This window comes from Plecotus auritus, assembly GCF_963455305.1.
Source record: "Plecotus auritus genome assembly, chromosome: 1".
Lineage (NCBI taxonomy): Eukaryota > Metazoa > Chordata > Mammalia > Chiroptera > Vespertilionidae > Plecotus > Plecotus auritus.
Genome location: NC_137770.1, coordinates 33523467 through 33546567, shown reverse-complemented (window position 1 = coordinate 33546567; position 23101 = coordinate 33523467). Strand labels below are relative to the sequence as shown.

The window sequence follows — 23101 nt, the reverse complement described above, 5'->3', positions numbered from 1 at the left end:
ATTATCCCTAACAAGTGGCAAAGAGTCTGCATCCAGTCTCTAGTACCAGGTGCTCCTTAGGGCCGCGGCTGAACTGGCACGGGCCAGTCCGTCCCATCGGTCGAAAATACGGAATTCCCTGGAGGTGGCGCTCCCGGGAATGGGAAGCCGGCTAGTCTCGCGCCCCCCTCAGCCTCCGGCCTTCCAGCGGTAGAGGGCGGCCTACTCTCGCGTTGGAGCCGGCGCCCGCGCGCTCAGCTGCTGCACTGCTGGAACTCTCCCGGTCCGCTGTGGCCCGGGGCGCTCCTGCCCCAGGATGCTGCGGCGAGCGATCCAAGGGCGCAGCGAAAAGGGGGCGGGGAGAAGCCCTGGCACATGCCTGGGTCGCCGTAGGTGGCAGGGGCCGGCGCATGCGCGCCCTCTCCCAGGAGCCGGGAACGTTGAGGGGCGCGCGCCCCCTTCCGCGCGCTCACGCTTGCGCTATCCTGGGTTTCCCCGCCTGCTCTCGTTGTCAGAGCCGCTCCGGCGCGTGCGCGCGTTATCTCCGGCCGACCGGAGTGGTCGGGTTCCCTCCGCTCCAGGCCCCCGCCTCTCACCGCCCCCTCCCAGCCCCCAGGCAACCCGTCTCCTTCCTCCTCGCGGAATGGGGCTGGCGCTGCTCGGGGTCGCGCGCCCGAGACCCGGCTCGCGCTCGGTCTCGCGCTGTCAGCGACTGTCCAGCTCGCGCCGCCTCGCGCTCTCCCTCAGTCACTGGCGCCGGAGGCTCCGTTAAGCGGCGGCGGTGGTTCCTGTTTCCGTTTCTTCCTCTCCCTTCAGTCGGTAGTAGCATCCTCCACCCAGCCACCCCTCCCACTCCCCTAACGGAGGGCAGCTGCGGCTGAGGCTGTGGCGGCGGCGACTGGGGAACAGCGGAGACCGCCTCTGCTCCCGCCTCGGGTAAGGGGGCGTTTGGGGGCCGGGCCCCGCGCGCCTTGGGGTCTGAGGCTGGGCAAGCGCGGGATCCGACGGGGCTCCGGGGATGTGACTGGAGGCTGTCGCTACTCTTTTTCCCCAGGCGATCCCCGGGCCTGTTGCTGCAAGTGCTGCTGCTTATCCAGCCGCTCCGGGAAAAGTGGGGAGGGAGCCCCCGGGACGCTCCGGCGGGTGCCTTTGCGCGGCCGAGAGGGAGCGGGTAGGGGGTGAGGGGCGCCCGCCGCCCGGGCCGGGACACGGAGCGGTGCGGCCGCTGCCCTCGTGTCGCGCATCCTTGGATAGGGCAGGGGCTGAAGCCGAGGAGAGAAGAGATGGGGGCGGGGTAGGAGGTGTCCCTCTTTACACCTACCTGCCCTTTCGCCAGCAGTTCTGTCCCTGTAGTCACAGACTGTGAGGAGGAGGATGCCTGTGCGTTATGGGCTTTTGAGAGGGGTTCTTGGGCTAGAAATCTGGGAGTGGACCTATACAAAGATCCACTCCCAGCGAGGGGGTAATGCCTGGGCATTTAAGGGCATGAGTGCCCCTGTGCCTCCACGCCCCCCCCCCCCCCCCCATTTGATGTGGAAACGATGAGCTGGTGGCTTTTGAGTATCTAAACTTACTTTTGAGGTTAAGTGAGTCTTTTTTAGTTAAAGGAGGTTTGTCCTGAAAGAGTGAATAGATTGTAGGTCGCAGCACCTGTTCTCTCACAGTGGGGACTGCAATCTTTAGAAACACAGAACGTCAGGGACGCAGTGTATTTCTTAAGTTCAATGACAGTGTCGTGGTTAGTTATCCCCGGTGAGCTTTTAGCGTTTTGCCATATATTAGCTTGCTTATTTATTTATTTATTTTAGTTGTAGAAATGGGAGTATATTTTCTTTAAAAATTAAAAACTGAAAAAGACTTAACATCAGTGGGGTGCCAGTATAGGTCGGCAGGAAAAAACACTGGTAAGCTTGCCTGTTTGATACCAAGAAGATAACTCTAGTCCGAGCTTTAATATGCTTCCTATGTTTTCTGCTGCTTTTCATTCTTTTCCATATTTCATATCAGAGGATTGATACAGTCTTTAAAACTTCATTAACAGGAACAAATCCATTATCCACAATTATTCTCAAAAAGCACTCTAATCCATCAGATAGCCAGGCAGTTGCATTCTCACGAATACTCTGTCTATGAAGAGAAACTCAATAAGACACAGACGAATGCAATGAATAGAAGAAGACATCTATTGAGTTTTGGAATGTTTGGTGCATTTGGATTGGTCTAGGTTTATGAAACCTAACCCTCCCATTGTAAACAGGATTCGAGTCCTTCTATAATATATTGTCCGTTTATTCTGTAGGCCAAGAAAGCTACTGGTCTCTAATGCCATGTTCCTCAGTCATAGAGCCAACACTCCGAGGTTCAATGATAACATAAATTATTTCTCTGGTGATGAGGAAGTAAGACACTACCACATTGTCATGGCCGAGGACATGTGCATACTGGATGGCTTCTTCAGCTTCAGGTTGGGTCATTCCAGCACTAAGAATGGGGGTCAGTACAAAGTCTCCATGTTGGTGGTGGAGAGCAGCTCTCCGTCTCCATATTAGCTTTTAGATTGAGGCCTTGGATAAAGGCAGGGAGAGGTGTCATTCTACTTCCTGCATTTTAAACTTTTCACAGGTAACTGACTGAACTTTGGCTTGGCTCTCTTTTCTAAAGGTTTCATTATACTAGTTTTTTTTTTTCCTTGTTATTCTGGGGTTAAGTGCATTTTCATTTTCTTAATTTAAATTTTATGTTTTTATGCATAATTCTTTTAAAGGGTGCATCATATAGAAATCATTTTAAAAGAGAAATTATTTAAGCACCACAGAGCTATACTGAAATAATGGCGTAAGTTGTATTCTCCCTTCAAGTTAAGAACAACCTAAAATGTTATGCCAAAATAATAAGGACCTGTATGTTGCTAGCCTTGTGAAATACACTATAAAATGTGTATAGAAAGTTTTGATTACTTCATTTATAAATACAATAGTAAGAATAAGGTGGGAATTCAAACATTTGAATTGTGATTTTACAGTTTAATATTTAAAAATGTTGGGAGTGAGAAATGAGTAGAAGGAAAATAGAAGGGTAGTTTGGAAGCATGGATTTTCTTTTTGCTGCATTATACATTGAGAATTCTACTTGAATTGAAGAGCTGAACAGCTGGAATGAAACTTGCATAGACTGCAGAAACATGCTAAAATGTATCTTTGATCGAGTATTGAGCTCACATGAATATATTGTGGTTTATTAGGATAGTGGTTCAAAATAATTTTCATAAAACATACCACTACATAGATTTATTTTAGGATGTTCTTAAATTTTAAGAGTCACTTGAAGTTGTTTTCCTACAAGTCAGTTCTGTTTGAGATGTATAGGATTGAAAAAAATAATTCTGATTATATTCTGAAATGTTTGGATACAAATTTTAACTACTTATTTTAAGGAGTTGGAATGTATTTAAAAGTGGTGAATTTTGAAATTTGCTAGTGTTTTGGAAAAACGTGTGTTCCTTGTTTATTTTTTTTATGTGCAGTTTATTAGTAGGTTGGTCTGGAGGGGGAGCTAGTGCCAAAGCAAAGCATAGCTTAATATGTTTGAACTTTTAAAATACCCCCAAATCAGATTTTTATGACAAGAATAAAATACATTTATTTTTATTTTTTTAGAGAGACTGGAAAGGAGGGGGAGAGAGAAAGAAAGAGAAACATTGATATAAGAGAGACACATTGATTAGTCGCCTCCCACATGCGCCCCTGACCTGGGCAGGGATTCAACCTAGATATCAGCTTTTGAGTGGGAATTGAACCCATGACCTTTTGGTGCAAGTGCTGGTGTTCTAACCATGGAGCAACACTGGCCAGGGTGAATCATACATTTTTATTGAAAATTGTAAGGGAATTGATATGGCATATATCTGTACATAGTTATTTGTGGAGTATATATTGTGTATTACAAATTAGTTAAAATATCTTTTCGTGATCTGAAATAATGGAAAGTTTAATGTTTAAGGTTTGTTGAATTTCTCATTTAAAAATCTCTTGAAAATATGTCCCAAACTTAGAGTGTGTGCAGTCATCAGAAGGAAAGGAGTATATCTTGACCCTTTGTGCATGTTGCATGTTCTTAAATTTTTTCATTGTAATACATACAGTCTTAAATATCAAAAAAGCTTCAAGTAGAGTCTTACATGTGCAAAGATATCACTTACGTAGTAACATAGATATTTATTAAAAGTAGAGGTACTTTCAATAAAGAAACAGACCCTTGAGACATCTGTAGAGCAAGGATCCCAAGATCACTTATTAACCTCTGTCTCCTGAAATATATAGAGCATTGAGTCCAGCTGATCTACTAAATTCACGTTGTGCCTTTGAATATGAAGCAGTTTCTTTCTTCCCTCCCTCCCTCCCTCCCTCCCTCCCTCCCTCCCTCCCTCCCTCCCTCCCTCCCTCCCTCCCTCCTTTCTTTCTTTCTTTCTTTCTTTCTTTCTTTCTTTCTTTTTTCTTCTTTCTTTCGTCTATGGTACTTTATTTAGACATTCCACCATTCACATTCTTCAAATTATAGGCTACAAATTGGTAATGTATATTAAAATCATTATAATATTTAGTTTCTGAGGATAGTGGTTGAGCTGTGTGTTCTCCATTGCTCTTCATTATGTAAATAGAATCTCAATGCTGATAAAATAAAAAAAAATAGATTCTTTGAAAGGAATGATAATATCTGTAAGAGAATAGTGAGGTGTTTATCATACTTAAGGGGTTAATGCTATAAATTAAACAGTTTTATGAGACATGTCAGAATATTTTTATGTAACTTTTACTATGTCTTTATTTTTTTGTGCTGAACCCCAGGAATGAACCATTACTGTTTTAATTGTTATTTTTGATTTAATAAAAACTGCATTTAGTAAATCTCTTGGTTTAATTAAATGGTAAATCATATTTTAGCACATTTATAAAAAGTAAGAGTCTCTGATTTATAATCATAAGAGTAAATATAAACATGTAAATAAATTTATTTTCTAAAAATGAAAACAAAACTAAGATTTTAAACAACTCAGAAACCAAAGATGTTACTATTATAGTACTTTTATACCCTGCATCAATACTGGCCTTTTGGTACTTTTCAGCTGAGATACCTACTTTGTCTTCTATTGTCAATAGTAGTATAGTGAGGGTTCCTTTTAAAAGATTTTCTGCTTATATTCCTTTTTTAAAAAAATATATCTTTATTGATTTTTAGAGAGAGAGGAAGGGAGAGGAAGAAAGAAATGGAAACATCAATGAGAGAGAAACAGAACAGCTGACTCTTGCATGCCCCTCACCAGGGATTGAGCACAAAACCCCGGGCATGTGCCCTGACTGGGAATTGAACCAGTGGCCTCTTGGTGCATGGGTGGACTCTCAACCACTGAGCCACACCGGCTGGGCTGGCTTATATTTCTTTACCATAAAGTATATGATTTCGTTTTTGCAATTTCAATTGTTATTGTAGTTTGTTATAATGAGATATTAAGCATGTTTAAAAGATATTTACAAATGATTTTTTTGCAAACCTTTAAAAAATTCCCAACAGAAGAAAATTATATGGGAATATGTATATACTTAAGGTGTATTTTTTAACCGATTAGTCTCAAGTCTCAACCTTACTTTCTCTTTATGTTCTATTCTCATGCCTATATCTTCCCTTCAACCACCCTCCATCATCCCACAGTTTACTCTTCGGAGTAATTAGGAATCAAACCAATGAAATGAACCACATCACTTCCCTGACATAGATTTTTCTTCCGTGATTAAATAACTTTATATCAATCTGTAAAATATTCTAAACATATAACCCATATAAACTTTATTGATACTGTCCTTTTTTTTTTAATAGAAGAAGAGCAAATAGGGCTGATGGGATTATGTCATGTATTTCAACATAAGAGTTACTTATCTATATATATAAAAGGCTAATATGCTAAGTGTCTGTCTGGGTAATGACATCACGTAGCAATGCCCGGCTTCCTCTCCCTAGAGCAGACGTCCTCAAATTACGGCCCGTGGGCTACATGTGACCCACCGAGGACATTTATCAGGCCCGCCGGGTGCTGCTGCCTGTCCTGCTTAGCAGCCGACTCGTCCTGGGCCCGCAGTGCACATAGGAATTCGTTCAGTTTTTTTTTAAACTATAGTCCGGCCCTCCAACTGTCTGAGGGACAGTGAACTGGCCCCCTGTTTAAAAAGTTTGAGGACCCCTGCCCTAGAGTCTAGCCTTGCAGTTTCTTTAGCCCAGGAATACGACTTGCTTTATAGCCCGGTGGAAACATTTTACACTTTAACCAAATGTCTGTGAAGTGCCCATGCCTCATCTCATTTGATCCTCACAGAAGTCCTGGAGTAGGTAGATAGGAGACTTGGTGGAATCCTATTTTCTTTTCATTAGCCTGAAAATGGAGATTTAGAAAGATTAGAAACTTGACCCGACTGAAAAGAAGTAAGAAATGGTGGATCTTGAAAATGACTTTAGGTTTTCTCACTGCGCAGATTATAGTCAAACATTGCTGCAGTTAAATATTTTACCCTTTGTTCTCCCTGCATGATCTACAATAATAATCTGCTTTGTGTTGATATTTACTGCTGTGTTGCTGATAGTTACCTGAAAGAGAAGTTGGAGTGCTTCACTGGGCTGGAAAAAGTTTTGCTAAATCAGAAAGCAGGTCTAATTAAACAAGTTTATTCTATATCTATAAAAGGCTAAGTTGACTTGCACATGTGCGACACATTTAAAGCTCTCACTGGCGCCATTCATACGCATGTGTTTCCCTCTGTCATTGTTGATTGTGAATTTGGCAGACACTTCTATTATAGAGAAAGGGTGAATAGCGACATTAAAATATTTCTTCTAATTAATTTCCTTTCAATGTGCATGAATTGGTGTACCAGGCCACTAGTACTCTTTAAAAAGCAGAGCTAGCCCTAGCCAGTTTGGCTTCCTGGATAGAACATCAGCCCCGGTTTGGATTCTGGTAAAGGTCACATGCCCAGGTTGTGGGCTTGATCCCCAGTAAGGGGTGTGCAAGAGGCAGCCAATCAGTGATTCTCTCTCATCATTGATGTTTCTATTTCTCTCTCCCTCTCCTTTCCTCTCTGAAATTAATAAAAATATATTAGAAAACAAAATAAAACAGCAGAGCTGTAGCATTACTTTCATTTAATTTTTCTTTTAAAAAGATGTAATTTGCCACCCTGGCCAGTGTTCTCAGTGGTTAGAGCATCATTCCTTGCACCAAAGGGTTTTGGGTTTGATTCCTGGTCAAGGGCACATAACTGGGTGGCAGGTTCCATCTCTACCCCAGTTGGGGCTCGTGCAGGAGGCAACCAGTTCATGTCTCTCTTTCACATTGATGTTTCTCTGTCTCTTCCTCTTTCTCCCCCCTTCTCCCTTCCCTTTCACTCTCTCTAAAAGTCAGTAGAAAAAATATCCTTGGGTAAGGATTAACAAAACAAAACAAAACAAAATAAAATAAAAATATTTTATTTGCCAAAACCTAATACCTTACTCAGATACTACTTTTAAAGATTACCTTTTGTGATAGAGTATTTTTTTTGTCAGAAAATGACACGTGAAAGGAAAAGGTTTTGCATTTTAGGATTTTTATTTTAATTGAAAAATTATACCAGTATGAGGCAAGTACTGATATAGTTTAAACTTACCTTTACTATATTATTCTCTTTTCTTTTGTATTGGTTCTATGTTATAACCTCTTTATTGAAGCACTGGAATAAAACTTTTAAGATCACTACTGAGCCCTAGCCGGTTTGGCACAGTGGATAGAGCGTTGACCTGTGGACCAAAGGGTCTGGGGTTTGATTCCAGGTAAGGGCACTTACCTCGGTTGCAGGCTTCTCCCCAACTGGGCCCTGGTCAGGGCGTGTGTAGGAGGCAACCAATCGATGACATCGATATTTCTCGATCTTTCTCTCTCTCTTCCACTTTCTCTAAAAATCAATGGAAAAATATCCTCGGGTGAGGATGAAAACAAATATACAAACAAAAGAAAAGATCACTACTGAAGTGCTCCCTATATTTGTTGTATCTTAGAACTTGGGTTTTTCATATTTATTTCTGCAATGGTATTCACTGAAATAATATGAAACATATTTATGTTAAGAAGATCAGACTTGCCCTAGTGTAGTGGTCGGCAAACTCCTCAACGGAGCCAAATATCAACAGCACAACGATTGAAATTTCTTTTGAGAGCCAAATTTTTTAAACTTAAACTTCTTCTAACGCCACTTCTTCAAAATAGACTCGCCCAGGCTGTGGTATTTTGTGGAAGAGCCACACTCAAGAGGCCAAAGAGCCGCATGTGGCTCGCGAGCCGCAGTTTGCCGACCACGGCCCTAGTGGATGTGGCTTAGGAGTTGGAACTTTGGTGCACCAAAGGTCGAGGGTTCATGGGTACGATTCCTGGTCTGGGCACAATACCTAGGTTGGGGTTGAATCCCCAGTTAGGGTGTGCAGGAGAGGCAACCAATCGATGTAACTTGATGTACCTCTTTCACATTGATGTATCCCTCCCTGCCTCCCTCCCTTTTTCTCTCTCATCAGTGAGAAAAAAAACCCAAAAAGCCAAAGGGGAAATCTATAATAATAAAAGTGTAATATGCTAATTAGACTGGACATCCCTTCTGGATGACCTTCCAGATGAAGCCGGGGCTGCGAGGGAAGCCCGGGTCCCGGGTGCCAGAGGGAAGCCGGTGCTGGCAGCAGGGGGAAGGAAGGCCTACTCTTGCACAAATTTCATGCATCGGGCCTCTAGTCAATAATAAAAGACACAATCACACTTAACAGTTTTCCTTGTCATAGTCTTGATGAGCAGTTAGTGTAAATAAAGTTCATGTTATAAACCAGAGATTTTCAACCTTTTCATCTCATGACACACATAAACTACTAAAATTCTGTGGTACACCAAAAATACATTTTTTTGCTGATCTGACAAAAAGAAAGAGGTATAATTTTGATTGATTCACACCTGATGGCTATTGTGTTGGCTGTTGTCATTTTTTAAATTTGACAATTTAAGGGAAAAGAGGGCAGTGCCCCTGACTAAATGTGCAGGTATTGCATGTTTTAAAAACTTTTGTGGCACACCAGTTGAAAATAGATATTAGATGTAAATGGGGAAAGCTAATGTTTATTTTAGAATCTTGAGTTATGAGATACATTACATGATATGAACTTTAAATGCTATAACTTTCTGATTATAAATAAATAAAAGTAAAATTAAAATGGGAGATTCTTCTATTTGATTTATCTCAAACATACTGTATAACTAAAATGAACCTGTTTTGTGTCTATGTAAATCTTATTCAATCAATACCGTTAATGAACCATGAATGAATTTTAAATTTTTACTAATGTTGTGGCTGGTTATTTATATCATATCCCCTAATAGAGATATCAAATCTCATTAATACCTAGAGCCAGAATAAATTTGCCTTACTAAAAACAATATTTACAGACTATCAAATTGTAAAAGCATACCAAAGTTATTAAATAATGTAAATCAACATTTCATAAGCTAGTTTTTAAAATCCTTTTTATAACTATCCTATCTAATAAAGAGGGAATATGCAAATTGACCGTCTTGCAGTCACAAAGATGGTGGTGCCCACAGACAATAGGGAGGGAATATGTTAATTGACTGCCACACCCTCAAAGATGGCGACGCCCACAGCCACAAGATGGTGGCACCCAATCCCCTCAGCCCCGCCGGGCTGCAGGCACGTGGCACGGCTGGGCCCGCCCCCAGGTGGGTCTGGCCATTCCATGTGCCTGTCTCCAGAGCCTCCCAGTCCCCTCAGCCCCCTATCCCCCCAGCCGCCCAGGGCTGGCTCGAGGCGCAGGCAAGCCTCGGATGTCAGCTGCCTAGCGGATGCCCGAGACACAGGCAAGCCTTGGATTGTGGCTGCCCAGCCACCTAGGGCTGGCCCAAGGTGCAGGCAAGCCTCAGATGGCAGCTGCCCAGCAGCCCAGGGCCGGCTGAGGCTCAGGTAACCAGGGCCAGCCGAGGCTTGCACTGCCAGCAGTAGCAGCAGCAGAGGTGTGATGGGGGCATTGCCTTCCCCTGATTGCTGGGTTGCCTCCCGCCCCTGAGGGCTCCCAGACTGTGAGAGGGGGCAGGCTGGGCTGAGGGACCCCCCCTCCAGTGCATGAATTTTCATGCACCGGGTCTCTAGTAAAAATATAATTGGTTATAATATCTTGTTTAGTGGTAAAGGTGGAAAATATAATTCGTAGCTTTTATATTATAATAGAGGCCCGGTGCGTGAAATTCGTGCATGAGGGGTTGTCCCTCAGCCCAGCCTGCACCCTCTCCAATCTGGGACCCCTTGAGGGATGTCCAACCGCCCGTTTAGGCCCGATCCTCGTGGGACATCCCTCTCACAGTCCAGGACTGCTGGCTCCTAACCACTCGCCTGCCTCTGCCTGATTGCCCCTAACTGCTTCTGCCTGCCAGCCTGATCACCCCCTAAACACTCCACTGCCAGCCTGATTGATGCCTAACTGCTCTCCGGCCGGCCTGATTGCCCCTAACTGCCCTCCACTGCCGGCCTGGTCACCCCTAACTGCCCTCCCCTGCCAGTCTGGTTACCCCTAACTGCCCTTCCCTGCAGACCTGGTCCCTCTCAACTGCCCTCCCCTGCAGGCCTGGGTCCCCCACAACCGTCCTCCCCTGCAGGCCTGGTCCCCCCACAACTGCCCTCCCCTGCTGGCCCGGTCACTCCTAACTGCACTCCCCTGCAGGCCTGGTCCCCCGCAACCGTCCTCCCCTGCAGGCCTGGTCCCCCCACAACTGTCCTCCCCTGCAGGCCTGGTCCCCACACAACTGCCCTCCCCTGCTGGCCTGGTCTCCCCCAACTGCCCTCCTCTGCTGGCCCAGTCACCCCTAACTGCACTCCCTGCTGGCCTGATCGCCCACAACTGCCCTCCCCTGCAGGCCTGGTCCCCCCAACCGTCCTCCCCTGCAGGCCTGGTCCCCCCCAACCGTCATCCCCTGCAGGCTTGGTCCCCCCACAACTGCCCTCCCCTGCAGGCCTGGTCCCCCCAACTGCCCTCCCCTGCAGGCCTGGGTCCCCTCCAACTGCCCTCCCCTGCAGGCCTGGTACCCCTAACTGCCCTCCCCTGCAGGCCTGGGTCTCCCCCAACTGCCCTCCCCTGCAGGCCTGGTCCCCCCAACTGCTCTCCCCTGCAGGCCTGGCCACCCCCAACTGCCCTCCCCTGCAGGCCTGTTCCCCCCCAACTGCCCTCCCTTGCTGGCCTGGTCTCCCCCAACTGCCCTCTTCTGCTGGCCTGGTCACCCCTAACTGCCCCCTGCCAGCCATCTTGTGGTGGCCATCTTGTGTCCACATGGGGGCAGCCATCTTGGACCACATGGGGGTGGCTATCTTGTGTCTTGGAGTGACGGTCAATTTGCATATTACTCTTTTATTAGATAGGATCCATTCTTGCAGACCTCAGCTATGCTTGGGGTGGTCAGTGAGGGGAGGGAGATTGAGAGAGGCAGAGGATTGTACTGGTTGATGAGCCTGCCTTATTTGGAGGTGAGAGAGATTCTTTAGTTTTTCTCTCTCCTTCCACATTCTTCTTCTACCTGTTTGTCATCTTTCCTCTCCCAGCAGTGGTAGCAAATGTGGGAATTGACCATCTTTATAGCATTTTTTTTTCTTAGAGTTCATAGAATATGTCTTGGTAAACATTAGCGTTTTATATTTATTTATTCTAATGGTTTTATTTCCTATGGAGGCAGTAGGCAAGAGACTAGAAGAACCACAGTAGGTATAGGGTTAAAAATTTTTTTTTGCAAGAAAGGGTTAAGGTGGGAGTGGAGAATGTGCACTGGGTCCTTTGTCATTTTTTCAGCATGCTTTTAAAAAAATTAATTTAGAGAGAGAGGAAGGGAGAAAGAGAGAGAGATAGAAACATTGATGATAGAGAAACATTGATTGGTTGCCTCCTGCAGTTCCCCTTCTGGGGATTGAGCCTGAAACCTGCATGTGCCCTGACTGGTGACCTTTTGGTGCATGGGATGATGCTCTACCAACTGAGCCACACCACTGGGCAGGGTGTGATATTATTTATTAAAACAAAGATTTTGTACCTCCATATAAAAAGGGATATGGGAGATGTTGGCTCATTGTTAAGGTGCCTGCATCACTCACATTATTGTTCTACGTAATATTTTTTGTTGTTCACTTAATATTTAATGTTATAATCCCCTCTTCCAATGTCCTGGAATACATTCTCTTTCCTCCAGTGTTATTTCTGTCTTCATCTATGGAGTTTCTGACTGTAAGGAATTGGTTTTTAGAACATGTAGAACATGTCTTCACTTTCTTCTGTGCCTCATTACAATAATATAATGTAAAAAAAAATACTGGCCAGTGTGGTTAGAGAGCCCGCACACTGAAGGATCGTGTGTTTGATTCCTAGTCAAGGGCACATACCTGGGTTGCAGGTATGATCCCCAGCCTGGTCAAGGCGTGTGCAGGAGGCAACCAATCGATGTGTTTCTCTCACATCCATGTTTTTCTCTCTTCCTCTCTTTTTCCCTTCCTCCCTCCCCTTCCCTCCCTCCCTCTCTCCTTTCCTCCCTCCCTCCCTCCCTCTCTCTCTTCCTCCCTCCCTACTGCCTCCGTCTCTATCTTAAAAAAAAAAAAGCAGTGGAAAAATACCCTCCAGGTGAGGATTAAAAAAAAAAAAATACTGTCTTTGATGAGAACTAATTCCTGAAGTAAAATTAATAGCAATGTTCTCCAATCATGGGAGTATTCATAGGTTTAAGCCAGTTATTGTGAAAACTTCACAAGGAGAAAGCATGTATCTGATAATTAGGCCCCCTAATCATTTGGGATCTGACTGATTCAATTGCTCTAGGACATGGAATTGTACTTGTACATGAAAGAGAGATATATTCAATAGAGATTGTTATATTTTTCATGCCTTGGTTTCTTTGAATAACTACTTAATTCATACAGTTAACAAATGTCAAAAGATTGTAATTTTGAGAAAACCTGTTTAAAATTAGAGTTTAAGTTAGGGTAAACATTTTGCTTTCTTTTTAATAAGGTTTAGTGAAACTCTAGGGCTTAGGAAGGTGGTAATTGAAATTATTAAGGTCAAAAGGTCCCTTAGCCTTGGTAAACTGAGCCTCAGCAGTATGAGAAATGTACATCCTGACTGCTTCCTCTGACATAGTTACAGATATCTGGGCCTCCATTAATTAAAACTCTTTTTATTTTTAAGGTCCAAACATAGAAGTACCAACTTGATACTTCTCATAGGTGTAAAGTATTCAGAGGATGAGAGAGAATGTTATTTTTAGTTGGTAAGTAAACAAAGAATATACTGTCAGTGCTGAGTAAGCTGGAGATGTATGCTTACTAAGGTTGCAAAAATAATAACTACAGAAACTTGCTAATATGCAATTAGGAATAGTTCCTCTTAGTAAAAGACTCTATTAGTGTTTAAAATTATAATGGCTTAAAGATATCATGAAAATGAAATCACCAAGGAATTTTGTTTTGGAGTAATTTGTGAGACCAGATAACAGATAAAAGAGCATATCTTCTATTCTGTAACTTACTTAGAGAGGCGCAGATCTTACATAAAAGGAAATAATGATCAATATCTAAAGTGTTTCATAGGAATTTTGCACATTTCCTATGTGTATGTATATTTGTGTCAGACCTGTCACTTCTGTTTCCATGGAAAATGTAAGGTTGGAAGGTAAGATACTTAACTTTTGGAAATTCTGAAGGGAAAAAGATCTGAAGTTTGGAAAAAACTGGTTTACTTGTGTTTTCGTGATACTTTGACATATTCTGAGAGTTCTGCAGGCTTAGTATTAAAATCTGTGTTCCTTCTTAGGACTTTTAAAAAATAGTTTTATTAAAGTATAATTTACATACCATAACATTCACAGTTCAAGTTTTAGTGAATTTATATAGTTGTGCAACAATTATCACAATCCAATTTTGAAATACTTTTATCCTTGAGAAAGCTCCCTCTTGCCAGTTTGCCCAATCCCTGCTTCTACTAAGCAACCACTGATCTGTTTTTTGCCTCTGTAGTTTTGCCATTTTTAGAAACTTGACATTAATGGAATCATACAATATGTAGTCTTTTTTGTCTGGCTTCTTTTTCTTTCATTTAGCATAATCCTGTTTAGTAATTTGAGTGAATGGATAAGGTAGAAAACTTGGAATCAGGAGACTTGGATACTAGTGTTGGCTTTGCCATCAAATGTATGAACTTGGGTAAGCCACTTGCCCCTCTGGGCCTCTGCTTCTTTCTTCATAAAATGAATAATTTTGATTTTCTTCTATTCCAATTTTCAGCTGGATAGACACTCACTGACCTTTTCCTAGAATGTATTTTAACTCTACCCCTAAAAACAGTCACTATGTTGTATTTTTTTTCTGAGTAAAAAACGAGGTGTATGGTCTAATAGATAATTCAATAATGGACAAAGTTGGGATTGTTTTGAGGAATCAAGATGGCTAATTAATGTTTTCATTGAGCATTTCTTAGTTTATGTGCAGAACTTTGAGAATAGAGAAAATCTTAAATGCTGAGTTAATAATAAATATTTTTGAAGAGAATAAAGACCAAATTGAATATTCTCAGAGGCAGGGCTTCAAAAACGATTGAAGCTTCTTATGAACATAAGAAAAGACTATGCTTTTTAGTTTTGCTTTTTTTGTTTGTTTTGGGAGTAGAAGGTTGGGTGAACGGATTTTAGTTAAGTTTGAACCAAGCTGGCTCAAGGCAGCTGAATGGGAATAGACTGTTTTCCAGTATGAACCAAAGGAAATGTATGGCTACCATTAGAAAGACTGTCCTAGGGCTCATCTGGAGGCAAAGCCAACAGGTAACATTCAGATGACAAACTAGGAAAAAATTACCTATATAGGGAATTTAAAAATAGGCATGTGCGTGTGTATATAATGTGTGTGTAATAGGAGTAGACAACTGACTAAGGTGGTATTGGGTATATGCCAAAGGGGTGATGTGTATTTTTAGTATAGTATAAAGAAAGACAGGGCATTGAATAACAACTAGCTAAATTTAAAAATGAAAGTGTTTTAACTACTTCCCAATATTCAATAATTTGACTCTTAGAAACCATCAGTTTCTTGTATTACCTAATAGAAGTATGGTTGTAAAATGATTAAACTTTTATTTTTACCCAACATACTAGAACAGTGGTCAGCAAACTCATTAGTCAACAAAGCCAAATATCAACAGTACAGCGATTGAAATTTCTTTTGAGAGCCAAATTTTTTAAATTTAAACTTCTTCTAACGCCACTTCTTCAAAATAGACTCTCCCAGGCCGTGGTATTTTGTGGAAGAGCCACACTCAAGGGGCCAAAGAGCCGCATGTGGCTCGCAAGCTGCAGTTTGTCGACCACCATACTAATATGTATGAGTGGTAAGCCACAGAGCAGACACTGTGGAGAAGAGGAATGTATTTATATTTTTTTAAAAAATAAGTTTTTATTGATTTTTAGAGAGAGAGGGAGAAGGATAGAATGATAGAAACATTGATGAGAGAAGAACATCATTGATTGGCTGCCTCCTGCATGGCCCCCATTGGGAATCAAGCCCGAAATCCAAGCATGTCCCTGACCTGGATCGAATCTGGTGACTGGATTGAACCAAGAGCAACCACTGTTGGTTCCTGGGTGAATGCTCAACTGCTGAGCCATACCACCAGACTACAAATATGTAGTGTGTGTGTGTGTGTGTGTGTGTGTGTGTGTGTGTGTGTGTGTGTGTGTGTGTGTTAGAGGCCTGGTGTATGAAATTCATGCACGGGCTGGGGGAGGTCCCTCAGCCCGACCTGCACCCTCTCCATCTGGGAGCCCTAGTGGGATATCCATCTGCCAGTTGGACATCCCTCTCGCAATCCGGGACCTCTGGCTCCTAACCGCTCACCTGCCTGCCTGCCCTAACCACTTTGCCTGCCTGCCTGATCCCCCTAACTGCCCTCCCCTGCCGGCCTGGTTGCCCCTATTAACTTTTTGTTTAAATCTTCTATCTTTCATTCACAATTGTATTTGACTTCCTTATTGGCTTCTCCCTGTCTCACAATTTTTCTCTCTCCTTTATGTAACACTTTTTCCTACTGACTCATCATTTATAAACTTTTCTTTCCTCCTTATTTCCTACTTCTGTTCCATCATCCATCTTCCCATCTTTCTCCTACCCTCCCTCCCTCCCCACATTCCTTCTTTCCTTTATCTTGACCCCTGTACTTCTTCCCCTTTTTCTTCCTTCCCACCTTAATTTTTTTCTTCACTTCCTCCCTCAGACCTGCTTTGCTCCCTCCCCTATTTTTTTCCTTCTTCCCGTTCTCCTTTTAAGATCTACTGGCTCCCCTTTAAAACTTTTCTTCCCTCCCTCTTTCTCTCTCATCCACATTTTTCTCTACTTACTTCCACTGTTTTAATATCTATCTACTTGCCTAATTATTCACTATCATTTATCTTTTTTTTTTTCTGACTCCTACTTTTAAAATCTGTCCCCAGTACACAACTATACTTGATTTTCATTATAGCTCCTATAGTTCACTCCCACATCCTCTTTCCTTCTTTAACTCTGCTCTCTACTGACTCCTTTATAAAGTTCTTCCCTCCTTCCTTCCCTTCTTAAAGCTTTCGTGGGTGGGGGGGCACTAACCCCCAGCCCAGAGCTCAGCTCTGGCCAGGTGTTCGCGGCCCCCCCTTCTCCAGCCTCCCGCCACTGTCCTACTCCCATTCCCTGCCCGGGACACCCGGCCCAGTGAGGGTGGCCGAGGCCTGCATGGCCTGGGCACTGCTGCCGCGAAGCAGGAGCACCTCCACCCAGAAAGCCTGAGATCGTCCTCCACTCCGTCCCGGACCCATGGGCGCCACCCAGCCAACGGCTGCCACTGCCCTCCTTCCGAGTCTGGGTGGGGTTCCCTGCTCCGCGCCACCTGCACCCCACCCCTCGCCAGGCGCACCTGCTCCACCCCCTGTGGTTGCCACCCCCTTCCTCGTGCAGTTTCCTTTCCCTCCTATTGTATCCTATCCTACCCCGGGCCTTGCAGCTGCCTGAGCAGAGGGCAGGGACGCAGCCTGCTGATCCGGTTGTGACCGTGATGCTGTAACGGACAAATTTGCATATTCCTCTATTATTAGATTGTATATATATTTTTTCTTATTTATTTTATTGGATATATTTTTGTTATTTGTCAGATAGATTTTCTTCATCGTGATGATACATAATTCTGTTCACAGTTTTTTTATATGTCTAAATAATGTGATAATGGCTACTGAACTTTTACCAACTAATTTTTGCCATCTATCACAATAATAGTTGTTTTCTTTCTAAGTCTCTTAATGTGATTATGTTACTCTATTTTTTATTTTTAGTTACTTTTTTTAGCATTATTTTTAGTTTTGTTTTTGTTTTTTATTGTCTAAAGTTTTACATATGTCTCCTTCCCCCCCCCCCCCTGCTTAACCCCTCCCCCCCAGCCATTCCCACCCTGGGCAAGCCCCCACCACCCCAGTGTCTGTGTCCATTGGTTATGCTAATATGCATGCATACAAGTCCTTTGGTTGCTCTCTAACCCCCACTCCCCTGCCATTTGTCTCTGGATCTATTCTTTTTTTTTTTTTTATTATCTAAAGTTTTACATTTGTCTTCTTTTTCCCCAATTGACCCCCCCCCCCTCCCCAGCATTGCCACCCCAGGCAAGCCCCTACCACCTCGGTGCCTGTGTTTGGATCTATTCTTGTTCATCAAATTATGTTGATAATTATATCCCACATATGAGTGAGATTATGTGATATTTATCTTCCTCCATCTGGCTTATTTTGCTTAGCATGATGCTCTCCAGTTCCATCCATGCTGTTGCAAATGGTAAAAGTACCTTCTTTTATTTATAGCAGGGTAGTATTTCATTGTGTAGATGTACCAATGGAATACTACAATTTTTTAATCCACTCATCTGCTGATGGGCACTTAGGTTGTTTCCAAATCTTAGCTATTGTAAATTGTGCTGCTATGAACATAGGGGTGCATATATCCTTTCTGATTGGTGTTTCTGGTTTCTTGGGATATAGTCCTAGAAGTAGGATTACTGGGTCAAATGGGAGTTCCATTTTTAACTTTTTAAGGAAACTCCATACTGTCTTCCACAGTGGCTGCACCAGCCTGCTTTCCCACCAGCAGTGCACGAGTACAAATATATTTTAATGATGGTGTCATTATAGCAGTGTAAGAAAATTTGTTTCATGCATTATCGTCACACTTTTTGTTCAAAAGTGGTATTTCTAATTTAGATAAATTACCTCATGATAACCAGAAATAGCCCCAAATCAAAGCTATATTTAATGAATGAAGATTTGTGACTTTTGACAATATTATACAGATAGTGTTGGAACTTTAGAGAAGTTCCAAAAATTGAATCCCAAAGCTTTTTTATGCAATGGCAGCTTTCTAGGAATAAGTATAGAGCTTTTTTTTTTTTTTTTTTTTTAAATGTTTTTATTGATTTTAGAGAGAGAGGGAGAGGGAGACAGAAACATTGATGTGAGAGAGAAACATTGATCAGTTGCCTCCTGCATGCACCCCAACTGGGGACCGAACCTGAAATCTGGGCATGTACCCTGGCTGGGAATTTAACTGGTAACCTTTTGGTGCACAGGATGATGCTCATTCAACTGAGCCACACTGGCCAGGGCAAGTATAGAGCTTTTTAAGGTGACTATTTTTGTGGCAACAATATTATTTTGAATGTATGCTATGTCATATTTATTTTTAAATGTCCCACTGAATTTATAATACATATAAAGTACCTAAGCATGAATTATGTAATGGGAACATTTTCAGTTGTAAAGGAAAACAGACACTTCTTTCTGTAACTTCTGAAGCTTCAAGATACTAAAGATGATCATCATTTATATTTTCCTAGGGCATTTTATTTTTAATCATAATAAATTAGCAGCTGTCAGAAGATATAGCCATTTCTAGATTTAGAATTGCTGTTCTTTATATAGTTTTCTCAAATACTTGTCTTCTAGAAAGTAGATATTAAGGATTTCTTAAGTAATCAATTACTACGTTGATATTTAAGCAAAGCATAAGAGCAAGACTAGAACCACATTAAAGCATTAAAATGATTAATTTGAAAGCTTTGTAACATAGCAAAGAAAAAGATGGAGTAATACACAATGAGAATGACTACAGAACTTCATTATCTACTAGAGGCCCGGTGCATGAAATTTGTGCACGGGGGGGGGCAGGGGTGTGTGTCCCTCAGCCCAGCCTGCACCCTCTCCAATCTGGGACCCCTCAAGGGATGTTCAACTGCCCTACCGGGATCGGGCCTAAATCGGCAGTCGGACATCCCTCTCAATCCAGGACTGCTGGCTCCCAACTGCTCGCTTGCCTGCCTTCCTGATTGCCCCTAACTGCTTCTGCCTGCCAGCCTGATCACCCCCTAACCACTCCCCTGCCAGCCTGATTGATGCCTAACTGCTCCCCTGTCAGCCTGTTTGCCCCTAACTGCCCTCCCCTGCAGGCCTGGTCACACCTTACTGCCCTCCCCTGCAGGCCTGGTCCCCCCCCCCAACTGCTCTCCCCTGCAGGCCTGGGTCCCCCCCCAACTGTCCTTCTCTGCAGGCCCGGTTGCCCCCAACTTTCCTCCTCTGCCGGCCTGGTCACCCCTAACTGCCCTCCCCAGCAGGCTTGATTGCCCCCAACTGCCCTTCCTTGCAGGCCTGCTCTCTCCTAACTGCCCTCCCCTGCTGGCCTGATCACCCACAACTGCCCTCCCTTGCAGACCTGGTCCCTCCCAACTGCCCTCCTTTGCTGGCCATCTTGTGTGGCCATCTTGTATCCACCTGGGGGCAGGATCTTTGACCACATGGGGGCAGCCATCTTGTGTGTTGGAGTTATGGTTAATTTGCATATTACTCTTTTATTAGATAGGATGATCAGAATACAGTATAGAAGGCTGTCTTTACAAAAGAATAACAATAAAGTCAAATAGACTAAAGAATTTGTGCCCTTCTGCTACTTAAGTGAAAATGAGATGAAAAATTATTTTGGAAGGGTGCTCCAAAATACTTGCTTATGTTGGTTTGCAATTCTTTTCTAATTGACTCACTTCATGGGCTGTTTCAGACCCATTCTTCCTCCTTCCTAGCCCCGATATTCTTCCTCCTTCCTAGCCCCGATTCCAGTATATAACTGGTCCCAACTTATAATGGTTCAACTTAGAATTTTGGAGTTTTTTCATGGTGCAAAAGCAATACGAGTTTAGTAGAAACCATACTTCAAATTTTGAATTTTGATCTTTTCCCAAGTAAGCAATATGTGCTAAGATACTCTCTTGTGATGCAAGCTGCAGCTCCCACTTAGCCATGCAATCACAGTAATCACAAGGGTAAACAGTGTACTGTGTTGCCAGCATTCTTTGGATATTTGTTTTGTGTTCTTGCATCCCATCATATCTACAAAATGCCCATCTGTGTCGCTTGCTTCTGATGAGAAGAAGAAGGCAGTTGCTCTTGATATGAAACTCAAGTTACGTGCCCAACTGCAGGCTCATGTAGGTATTCTGTACAAGTTTGAAGTAGGCTAGGATAAGCTATGATGATGGGTTGGTTAGGTGTATTAAATGCATTTTCAACTTAAGATATTTTCAACTTATGATGGGTTTACTGGGACAGAACATTTTTATTACTCTCAGATTTTACAGGTTGTTTCACTTTTTTTTTTTTTTTTTTTAAAGAAGAAGATTACATCAAATAGAATCTTCTTCAGTTTTGGTTTTCTTTATCTCTAAATTATATAATAGCTCTTTGTCTCTATCATTTGGTTTTAGGAATGTGTCCTTTAGACTTTCACGACTACTTCATGGCTATTTCTTTTATCCATTTTTGTTTGTTTGTGAGTGGAAGGGAGGAATGGGGGGGGGGAGAGAAAGATAAAGATCACAGTGAGAGAGACACATCAGTTGGTTGCCTCCCACACATGGAATGGAACCTGCAACCCAGGTACCTGTCCTTGACTGGGAATTGAACCCGAGACCCTTCCGTGGCTCAGGCGGATGCTCCAACCATTGAGCCATGGCCAGGGCTCTTTTATCCCTTTTATCTGTTGGAATATATAGATTCATTAGTTAACACCTTTATTATTTTATTTCAAGCTTTCCTAACAACATCTTTAATGGCCTACCTCCCTCCCCGCAAATCCCAAAACACCTTTCTTTATTCTTCTCTCCTTTCGATGTTTTTTTCTTTTTTTATATTACACAACAGCTCAAAGGAAAAAGCAGTATTTCTATTGTTTCAATTTTGCTACATTCTTTTTTTACTAAAACTATTCTATCATTACCAGTGTCCTTTGAATTGCTAAATAGGGTTTATTTTGGTTCTTAATTCGTACTGTTTAATTCTTCAGATTTGAATTGTGAACCCCTTTTCATCCTCCCTTCTCCTTATAACTTTGTAGTTCTCCTTGGCCTTCTATATATTCTAGCTACTCTTTTCATTTACAAGGTCAACTTGTTTCTTATTTTTTAAAAATATATTTTATTGATTTTTTTACAGAGAGGAAGGGAGAGGGATAGAGAGTTAGAAACATTGATAAGAGAGAAACATCAATCAGCTGCCTCCTGCACACCCCCCACTGGGGATGTGCCCGCAACCAAGGTACATGCCCTTGACTGGAATCGAACCCGGGACCCTTGAGTCCGCAGGCTGACGCTCCATCCACTGAGCCAAACCCGTCAGGGCTCAACTTGTTTCTTAAGTATTTGCCTTGCACATTTTTCTTAATTTAGATTCTTTTTCTCGTAATGTTATCTGGTCCTTTGGCTTCAGTGAGTACCTCTTTCAGATGACTCCTATACTGTAAGTGTCTGAAGTTCAGTTTCCAGCTGGAGAGCTCCATCTGTGTATCATGCCGTCAACATTAGTATGCTGACATATGAATTGTCTTTCTCCTAAAATGTATTCTTTCTAACTTTCTTTTCTCAATTTTTGGCTTATCCCTCACATTTCCCAAACTTGATTTATGGGTCACCTTTGAAGTCCCCATTAGATCCATTCACTTGTCAAACTGTGAATTCTCTTACTACAGTGTTTCATCTGCTCTTTCCTATTTCATTTCTTACTACAGAAGTTTAGGTTTTCATTACCACTAACATATAAATAATTATAACTTGGTAGAGGGAGAGGAGGCAGAGGCTGTTCTACTAGGGTATGGTGGGAGGAAGCTGTTGAAGGGAAGTGGCATTTAAGTTTAGCATCAAAGAATAAGTAGGGACATTACAGGTAGACAAACTGAAGAAAGATTTATTATTTATTATATGTTGTCAACTCCTAAGACTTTTGCTTTAATCTTTACTGCATGTGCATGTTTTTCCTTTTGGCATATACTGTTGCCTTTCTTCAGATATTAATGAAGATCAGTGAATGAACAATGTAAAGCCAGAGTGATACAAGTAACATATATCCTTATTACCTAGCTTTGAGTGAGTGAAGTGGTTAAATGTAAAGTAGTGAAAAGGTAGCATTACCTGCATTGAAAACTTAATATCCAACTAAAATTTACATTAAAAGTGGTCTTTAAGGTTCTTGACACTTGGAATATAAATCTTTAGTAGGCAGCTATTTTCAGTCTAGTTATATATGGCTTTATTTTTTATTTCTTTCTCTTTTCATGCATGTGTGATTCCGTACAGCTTTATATTAATTATGATTAATACTGAAAATAAATTAATGAAGGCCACTGCTAGTAAAGAGATAATTTTCTATTTTTGCTCCCTTAGAGAAACAAAATGTTACTGCTTTAAAATGGGAAGCATTAAAAACAACAGTTATAAAATGGCTTCAACAAAAAGATGACTATGACTTATTGGCTCTGTATGCAGGAAGAACAAGTAGAGCAGTCCAGGAACAGCTAGGTCCAGAAATTGAAATGATGTCTTCAGGGCAGTCTCCATTTCCTAACTTCACTTTTTTTCTCTGCCTTGGTCTCATATTCTGCTTATGTTAGAAGACTTCTTTCATGGCAGAGACACATTCTTCAGAACA

The 23101-nt window shown here is 42.4% G+C and overlaps 1 protein-coding gene and 1 pseudogene across 4 annotated transcripts in view; one reads left to right on the top strand and one right to left on the bottom strand.

Annotated features, from left to right (window-relative positions):
- Nucleotides 1-405: 405 nt before the first annotated feature.
- The window catches only part of FUT8 (fucosyltransferase 8), a 243809-nt gene continuing 221113 nt past the window's right edge, over nucleotides 406-23101 (top strand). For 2 of the 3 annotated variants that reach the window (XM_080684230.1, XM_080684232.1), the window contains exon 1: nucleotides 457-915. The gene's annotated coding sequence lies outside the window, so the exon portion shown is untranslated. Of the gene's footprint in view, nucleotides 916-23101 lie in introns of all 3 variants that reach the window. The other variant, XM_080684231.1, reaches the window with a different exon arrangement.
- On the bottom strand, nucleotides 2060-2491 carry LOC308257578 (oligosaccharyltransferase complex subunit OSTC-like; annotated as a pseudogene). The gene has a single exon. The product of its transcript is annotated as an oligosaccharyltransferase complex subunit OSTC-like (transcript).